The sequence below is a fragment of the Silene latifolia genome, chromosome 11 (assembly GCF_048544455.1).
Source record: "Silene latifolia isolate original U9 population chromosome 11, ASM4854445v1, whole genome shotgun sequence".
Taxonomy (NCBI): domain Eukaryota; kingdom Viridiplantae; phylum Streptophyta; class Magnoliopsida; order Caryophyllales; family Caryophyllaceae; genus Silene; species Silene latifolia.
This window is the reverse complement of record NC_133536.1, coordinates 183,207,541-183,216,720: the sequence shown is the minus strand read 5'-3', so window position 1 is coordinate 183,216,720 and position 9,180 is coordinate 183,207,541. Positions and strand designations below refer to the sequence as shown.

The window sequence follows — 9,180 nt, the reverse complement described above, 5'->3', positions numbered from 1 at the left end:
ACCACGCTCGAAAGGTATCTATGGTAAATAATTCCGGTCAGACAGTTACTCTCCAGATCGAGAAAACCACTCATTATATGATCAAATGCAAGTACGACCTGCAAGACACCTTGCATTGAGTGGGCGATAATGTTAGAAATCTATATCTCATTATACTCAACATATTCATATATGTTTCAAATTTAATTTAGTCATAAAATTAATTAGATCTTATGCATGCAAACATAAGTAAATATTAAAGAAAAATAATCATTCTTACATTGATATTTCGGATCAAAGGGCACAAGTAAGACCTCCTTCTTACTTGTTCTTGAGCACTCCTAAAATGGAAGAACAAAGGATTCAAGTATAGAATCCCTCCCAAGGAATAATACCCAAGGTAATCTCTTAATAAAATTAATATTATTGATACTAGAACAATATTAATTTGAATAAAATTGACCCAAAAACATTGTTTTGGTCTCTTAATTTTTGGTTAAGAGAAAGGGAGAAGGAGGAAGAATTTTTTTTTCTCTCTAAAACTCTATTTTTTAGATGGTAGAATGAATGAATATTACCCTAACTATTGAAGTAGTGTATTAGGTAAATTATAGAGAAAAACCCATGGTTTTCTCTATGACAAAACCGGGTAGGGGGAGGGGTGGTGATGGCCAATGCATGAGCAATGTGTTCTTCACAAGAGGCACTAGGTATGCATGGCTAGGTTTAGGAAAAATGATTATGTTTTCCACTTAATTAATCAACATAATATTTTTCCTAATACTCCCACTAATTCGGTCCATTTAAGATAAAATGGATTCCATTTTATCTTTGTCAATTTCTCAATTTGTCACATGTCACAAGTCATGTAAAATTGTTATGCATTTTTAACATATTAAAAATCAACGCATTAATAAAAATACGTCATATATAGGTATCGACTTAGTAATTCATAATTACTTGTACCAAAATAATTTACCAATTATAAATCACAACATCTTGTATTTATAATAAATTATTCATTCAGTTCAATTGCTTCCGTAAACAATAATTTCATCTAAGCAATAAAAAATTCGATTACTTAGACAGTATCTTATTTAATCAAATTACAATGAGACATGTAAATATTACTTCCAAATCGTCCGTCAATTTCAAGTAATTTAATTAACCTGTATCGTCATACGATCAATTAAATAATCAATTAAGAGTGTTACCCTTTAGGTATGACCTAAGGGGATCAACTTATCACCACCGTCGCACGACAGTAATGTCAAACTCTAGTCAGCCAATCATTACCGATATGTGTGGACAGGTTGTGTAAAATATTACTTCCCAATTGTATTCTTAAAATGAGACTTAAACATGTGATCATCATGATCGACAGTTGTGATCGCATTATTGTCGGAGGACACATATTCCAACAATCTCCCACTTGTCCTCGACAAGTGTGCGTCACCAATTCTCTTGTCCTATTACTATCTTCCACTCAATGCAAGGTGTCTTTCAGGTCGTACTTGCAAGTGATCATATCGAGAGTGGTTTCCTCGATCTGGAGAATAACTGATTGACCGGATTTATCTACCATAGATATCTTCCGAGCGTGGCCACGCATTTTCAGTTCATTACTCCTCGAGTGGCCCTGAGATATTGTTGTAACCCTGACTAGGGGTGGACAATTCCTATCGCACTCATTCCCTTCGACTAGCCACAGCCATCATAACCCAAAATATGCCCATTTGACCCCATTTACGAAGGTCGTAGTAACACAAATCAAAGTTAATCTGAAACTGTGCCATCTTAGGCGAACAGTCTTTAGTCAAAAGAATCGACTCATTAGAATACTATAGTAGCTCTCGCCACGACCAGGCTATATAAATTTGCCAGAACTCTATAAGCGGTCATAAGGCCCGACAAGGTGTTCCTAACAGTCTGCCTATGTGATCGACTAGTCATCACACATGACTCCATGGCACTTGAACTTGCCATCAATCACATCACATTCTAGTCACTTCGAGACGTCACCTCATGTAAGTAACTATGGGCGAATACAATGCTAATCCGTGTTCACTTTAATGGGGTCCAATTGTCTCTACACCCCGTTTGGATGTAACAAATATAAGGTGAGTTAATAATAACTCAAACGACAAATGTCGACATCACATTCGGGTAGTCAATACCGTATTACAACCTTGTGATGCATATCGTAAGTGTGTAAACACTAGTCGATTGTAATAGAAATTTAACATACCATGTGTCCATGTGTTCAAACTTCTTTTATCGCATTTTCCTTTACATTCATGTTGTCTCTCATAGCATGAACCTTATCAAGTACACATGTATATATAGGTTCCCAACCTCTGTTTGGGTTCTTTACGTTGAAAGAACTATCTGGTTGTTTATCACACAACCAACGAATTTGTGGTGGATGATATGAGTTGCACTGGTCAAGTACTCCACCCACTCACAATGCACTAGGTATATGTTTTGTAGAGTCTTACAACAATTGTCAAGATGATTAGCCTAGCACTTCTCACAAGTCCTAGCATATTAGAAAATATTAGTTTTGAGTAACTTCTTACTTCAACTAGTATCTTTCCAAACTTCTTATTTCTCCTTTTAGCTTGAAAAGCTTAGGATTTTCATAAATCCTTACGCGTGTTCGAACTTTAATATGTGCAACCTCTTGATACATAACAGAGTGTTCTGTCCAACACTGAAATCGCTCATCGGTTCTTCTCGAGAATTCATGACGATTCTTCTATAGCTTGCCAATGATTCATCATGCTCTTATGCATATGATTCATTATTCACTACAAGAAAAAGGCTGATTTGCAACGGACTAATTGCAACGAACTGTATAAGCCGTTGCTAAGTATTACTTGCAACAGATATTATTATATTTGCAACGGATATTAAATTATGCAACGGCTAAATGAAAATTTGCAACGGATATTAAATTATGTAACGGCTTAATAAAAATTTGCAACGGATATGCGTCATATCTATTTACCCGCCTAATTAATTTAAAGCTGGTTAATTTATGCAACGGATTTTGTAATGCCTATCCGTTGCATATTGGTTAAACTCCTACAATTCCCAATAAACCATCATGCGCGGGTTTTATTTCCATTTTCCCTCTTTATTAAAAACTCATCTTTATACTATTTAGACAAGTCAAAATTCACACCCCAAATTCACAACCCCAACTCCTCCTCCTGATCGTGTGTGACGATTCCTTTTCCAAAAAAAAAAAAAAAAAAAAAAAAAAAAAAAAAAGCTATGCGACCGCCGTTCGATCTCGTCCACAGCGGACCACCGCATCTCCACCACCGCCGCAGCCTCCTTCCTCGCCCTCGACGGTATGTGTCGTCCCCTTTCTTCTCGCAATTTTTTTAATTTTAAATTAGGGTTTGATTTGTATAGTTTTATTATTGATTTTTGATGTTTTTGGATGTTTGATTGTAAATAATTAAGGTTTCAAGTTATAAATAATGATAATAGTAGTAATTGTATGGATGATGATGATAGGTTTTTTTATTGGGTGTGAAGAATTTGATGGTTTAAAGTGTGATGGAGTCCCCTATAAAACCGTAGCCAAAAGTAGTTTAGACACGCTAAAGGCAACGGCTTTTTATCAACCGTAGCCATTTATATATATCATACAATATATAAGGCCCACGTAGACGCATACGGTCGCTCTTATTCTGTTTCCCCCTCTCTGCCTCTGCCCTCCATCATCCCCGTTAGCTCTCTTATCCATCTCTCATAAAACTCACTCTCTCTACAATCTCAAATTAATCTGCAGCTCCAGACCGTAATATCATCCCCAACTCCCTCAACCCTTAACCTTAACCCTAATATCTGGTAATTCTTTTTCCCCCAATTTATTTCAATCAATTCTAGGGTTTTCTTGTTCTTCCCCAATTCAGATATTCAATTGTACTCGATTTTCTCAGTTTTTTTTGTTCTAGATTAAAAAATATGGCAAAGGTAAAGATAAAATCGATGATGAAGATATCACTTTCTAACGCATGGTTGCCAAGGTTAGCTGGTCGTATCTCCTTTTTTGTCTCTATTCAATTGCAATTTCTTCAAATCAAATTATTGTATATCGTTTTGATGAAAATATAAGGCCTGGTAGGGTTTAAAATCCCTATTAATGCAATGACAAAACCCATTAAGCAGACCGTAATCCCAGCATCTGTTTCACGCTGCTACATCTCTCCGCTCCTTCCTTTCAGGTTCCTCTCTCTCTCATTAACTTTAATTAATTCTTATGTTGTGTCGCAATGTAAAGGTTTTAGTCTTTTAATTTGTTTGATTCGATGGAGATACTGTTAATTTATAAATGCAAACCCCATTCAATTGTTTTATTTTGATAGATTGTAATTCCATCATTAAAGAGGGAGGTATTGTATATTGATAGGATAGACTCTAATACATGAATTACTGAAAACGCTGAGTGTTTTTTGTTGTCACTGCCGCCATTCTTGGAAACCTTTTGGTACTGTCTATGTTCCTCTAATCTATGTAGAATTGTTCTATATGTATGCATGTCCAATGCCGATACTTGTCTATTGGACAAATAAAATCAGCTAGTTAAGCCAGTTAGGCTTAAGATGAAGTGTTCAAGTGTCTTACTCATATGTTAAAACACAGTTTTCAGTGTCGTACATGAGTTAGGTAAAATGAAGGGAGTGGGCGTAATGTGTGCAATTCTAGATTACTGTAAAGTTGTAGCTTAATTGTGTTTCTCTATTGCTTAATTATGTAATTGCTTTGTTGTGTGACCAATCCAATTCAAACAAGATGCAGAACGAAGAGGGACAAGTTGTGGATCTTTACGTTCCCAGGAAATGGTACTTAATCTTTTCATTTTTACTTTGTTAATTAATCTGACTGTCTGAAATCTGAATGTTCTATGTGTCATCAATTATTAAATTGTTATACTCATCTTCTTTGTTGTTTTATGTCGGCCACAAACAGACTGATCACCTCCAAGGATCATGCCTCAGTACAACATAACATCAGGCACTTGAATCTTACAAGTTCGAGATTTTGTGTTCATGGGCTTTCTCTTTCTTAAGGCATGCAAGTTTTATTGATGCACAGGTATGTTTTTAAGCAAGTTAGATATAATGGGTTAACTTATTCGTCTTCTTTATCTTTTTCCACCAAGAGAGCTTTGTCGTCTTCTTTATCATGCTATCTTTTTGTTGACTTCAGGATCAGCATAGTAGTTGATTATGTTTGTGGATTTATGTACGAATTCTTTTGTCTTGGGGGCTAGCAATCCATGTTTGTTATGCATGTTCTTATGATCTTGATTACTTTACAGAAACATTTGAAATACTTAATGGGCGTTGTTCTTCCTGCAAGTTCTCTTTAAGGTAGGCCAGCCTTTTTTTGAATTAGATTACTGGAACTTTCTATCTTCGACTTTTCGGTTCTTCTAAGGCATGCACTCCTCAGGGATCTTCTGAAATGGTGCAAAAGAATTGCTGGATCAGGCTTAAGCTTCAGTGTATATGGGCTGTCAGTTGACACACTCAGTGGGATCTTTAAGGAGGTTGGTTTTCTGCTTTTAGTTTTTTATTTCATATCATCTCGAAGGTACTAGTTTTCTTTTTCCTTCTTATAGTCATTTTACATAATGGTTTCAGGCTGTTGATGTTTTTGCTGCCTATTCTGCTTCACAATAAAAGCGGTTGGATATTGTCAGAGATATAGTAAAGGCGTGGAAAGTGCCTCCTTTCAGAGCAAAAAGTTTATATGACCTTGATAAACCCATACTTCAGGCTGGTTTTCTTTTAAAGTCTTATGTTTGAATTTGATTTGGTTAGCTTGTGTTATTTACCTTCTTCCACTCAAATATGTAGGATTTGCATGGAGAAGTACAAATTGGAAGAGTCATTCTTCCACGAAGAGAGAATGATGTAAGTTGAATAAGTCTGTCCTAATAATCAAGTTATTTTCCGATGTAATATTTAAACTGTATTTTGTTAACTGTGCTACAGGTTTCTCATGCAATGAAACCTTTTGTTGAGCTTCATAGTTCTTTTCACGTTTTGGAGATGATAGCTTGTGGTGTAAAATGGAATGAGCCGTACTTCGGTTGGTGAAACGGTACTTGGTAAAACTACACTTGTTCGAGAATCTTGCAGCAAGACTTGGTCAAAAGCTTACTGTTCTGGTATCTTATTTCAGCTTCTGTACTCTCTTATTTCCACTTGCCTGAATACATCTCCGTATATCTCTCAATTAAACTATTGTGTGATATGTTTTTTATTTGATGCTTCAGAATTTAAGTCAGCAGAGTGATGTAGCTGATCTGTTAGGTGGGTTTAAACCAATGGATCCTCAACATATATGCGTGCCTCTGTACAATGAATTTGGAAATCTGTTTCAGATAACCTTCTCTGAAAAGGTAATGGTATCTAAGAAGTTTGCTTTACACCCTCCATCCCATTTATATTGTCCTCTACTAAAGGTTCTATTTAATACTGGAAGTCATATAATAACATTAATTACCCCTTTGCTAATAAAGGAAATAGGACTATATATTTATGATGAAATATTGTACTTACTCAACTAGAGGCAATATGGGAGGTTCATTTTTACTTTTACTAGATTTAGAAAGAAGACAATTAATTTGGGACAGCTCAAAAAGGAATTGAGGGCAATATAGTTGGGATAGAGGGAGTAGCTGCCTTAATTGTGAACCTTGCCTGACGTACAACTATGTTTCTCAGGAGAATGAGGATCTTCTCTCTCGGTTGAAGAAACAAGTGATTAAAAAAAACTGGACCAGCTTACTGAGTGGCTTTCATAAGTGTGTACAACTTGTGGCTGAAATAGGTAAATGTGGACCTGGAACTAAGCGTAAGAGACCTCTGAATGAAAAAGTTATGGTACGGTAGGGAACTTTTTCTCAGAAAGTTGAGATTGCCAGAAAACAAGTTAATGCCTCGTCAGGAATGATATTTTCATTTGTTGAAGGGGCCTTTGTTACCGCGCTCAGAAATGGTGAGTGGATATTGCTTGATGAGGTTAATTTGGCCCCCCTTGAAACATTGCAAAGAATCATTGGAGTTCTCGATCGGGAAACTCTAGCAACCAGTTCCAAAATCGAGACGACTTCAATGATGATGGTGGAAGTGGCAACTCGACATCAATCCCAACTAATTAGGTAGATTACTCCATAATAGCTAGACAACGAAATTGCTTAGCAAATTACGTATGGATTTTTTTTGAGGATGTTTTCAATGTATGTACTCTTTTAAATTTGCTAAATGAACAATTCCAAGTTTCTATATTGTTGGCTTCTTTAAAGTTTATTGTTTAATTGTTTGATATCGTAACGAAATGGAGGAAAATGGATGCAGGAATGCTTGAATCTCCCATTTGTGTTTGCAACGGAAATTACAGGTTTTGTGACAGCTATCCATTAATTAAAAAAGTCAATGCATCTGTGTTTGCAACGGAAATTACAGGTTTTGTGACGGCTATCCATTAATTTAAAAAGTCAATTTGTTGACTTTTCCCTCTACTATGCAATGGAAAACATTTTTTTTAAAACGGAAATCCGTCTCATAATTGACCAAACAGGTGCCACGTGGACCTCATTTAAGCAACGGATCATTCGTTGCAAAAAATATACGTCCGTTGCATAAAAATTAGCAACGCCGATCCGTTGCATATTTTTTCATTTGCAACGCCATATAAGCAACGCACCCGTTTGCAACGGATATCCGTTGCAAACTGTATATAAGCAACGGATTAGGGTTATTTCGCAACGGATTGGTCCGTTGCAAATAGGCTTTTTTCTTGTAGTGATTGGACATGTGTATGATTATTCTAATGGCGGAAACATTAGTAACTAATAATCATGTGATCAACCATTCTTAGGTTCAATGAACGACCATGACTGCAAATGGCAATTCCATTTTCATTGACATGAATAACCTACGTTTCTCGTTGATTCGATGTGTATATCTCAATACCTATCCAACATCTCATGATGTGAATGGATTCATCATAGTCCATTTTCATCCAGAATTGAAAACTCAAATACTTCTTTGTGAAAGAAAGTATTAGCTCGTCATTCTCAATGAGTAATGAGTTATAAACTTTTACAAGATGATTGCTCCCACTAAATTCCATGTCGTCACATGATAATTTCCAACTCCCACTTAATTCCACATGTTTCGCAATTGACTACTCAATCGAAACATTTCAAGAATTGAAATATATTTTGCTTTGCTAAGTTATTAAGATAAAACCATATATGCTCCCAGCATATCCTTTCAAAATACCTATTTTGAAAAGGTTTCATATCTTAAACTTTATGGAAAGAGATTTTAATCTCTAACTCATTCATTTTATAATGATGCATAGCAATGTCATTATTTAAATGGGAATGTCATTTAATATAGGTCCTTCTCAAATTACCCTTTTCTGGAAGGAGGTTGAACCATTTCATTTTCATAATAAGGTTAAGAAATGACACTAGCATGGTTAACAATTAATTTAGCTCTTGTGGATATCGGCATATCATTCTTTGCAACTTTTAGTTATAAATCTCATTTATTTTCTAGGATGCAACTTTGTTTCATTTAGGCTCTTAAGTAAATATCAATATTTGAAACTATTGGTCAAAAGTCGCTCATAAACTAGCCAAATCTCTTGTTAAGACTTTACATTAGTCATTCTTCTTCCAAAACTTTCTTTTGGTCTCCTCGTGTAGTAATCTTGAGAACATATTCTTTTGATTACTTCACTTGGTCTCTTTTGTCATGTAGATTTCATATATTCGAGACCACAGATCTCATCTATTTGTGTATACTATCTGTATAGGTATACAAATCATTCTTTCTTGCGTAGATCTCATTTACACAAGTACACAAATTTTGCTTGGTGTTCTTTGTGTCTTCATTTTCTCCCACTCTATCTTTAGAATGAAAATACTAGAGATTCAAAGATAGCATATGAGACACAAATAATGATTTTTGAAGTATAAGGAGGACTATCTCATAGGTTTACTAATTGTTTTAGATTTGATAAGTGTACTTGGTGATTGACATTCCTTTAAGAGAGTTCATCAACTCAATATCACTTTATTATTGATCATACACAAGCCTTAAGCTTGTGGACATATAATGAATCCCAACATTATAGTTGTCCATTAGATCACTTTAAGTG

At 35.3% G+C, this 9,180-nt stretch overlaps 2 long non-coding RNA genes across 2 annotated transcripts; both read left to right on the top strand.

Moving 5' to 3' along the window:
• The first annotated feature begins 5,252 nt into the window (after positions 1-5,252).
• Positions 5,253-6,085, top strand: LOC141615227 (uncharacterized). The gene is made up of 4 exons (XR_012529729.1): positions 5,253-5,548; positions 5,643-5,777; positions 5,859-5,915; positions 5,997-6,085. It is a non-coding gene; the product is annotated as an uncharacterized LOC141615227 (long non-coding RNA).
• A 214-nt stretch (positions 6,086-6,299) lies between these two features.
• On the top strand, positions 6,300-7,292 carry LOC141615226 (uncharacterized). Its single transcript, XR_012529728.1, has 2 exons — positions 6,300-6,406; positions 6,732-7,292. It is a non-coding gene; the product is annotated as an uncharacterized LOC141615226 (long non-coding RNA).
• Positions 7,293-9,180: the final 1,888 nt, after the last annotated feature.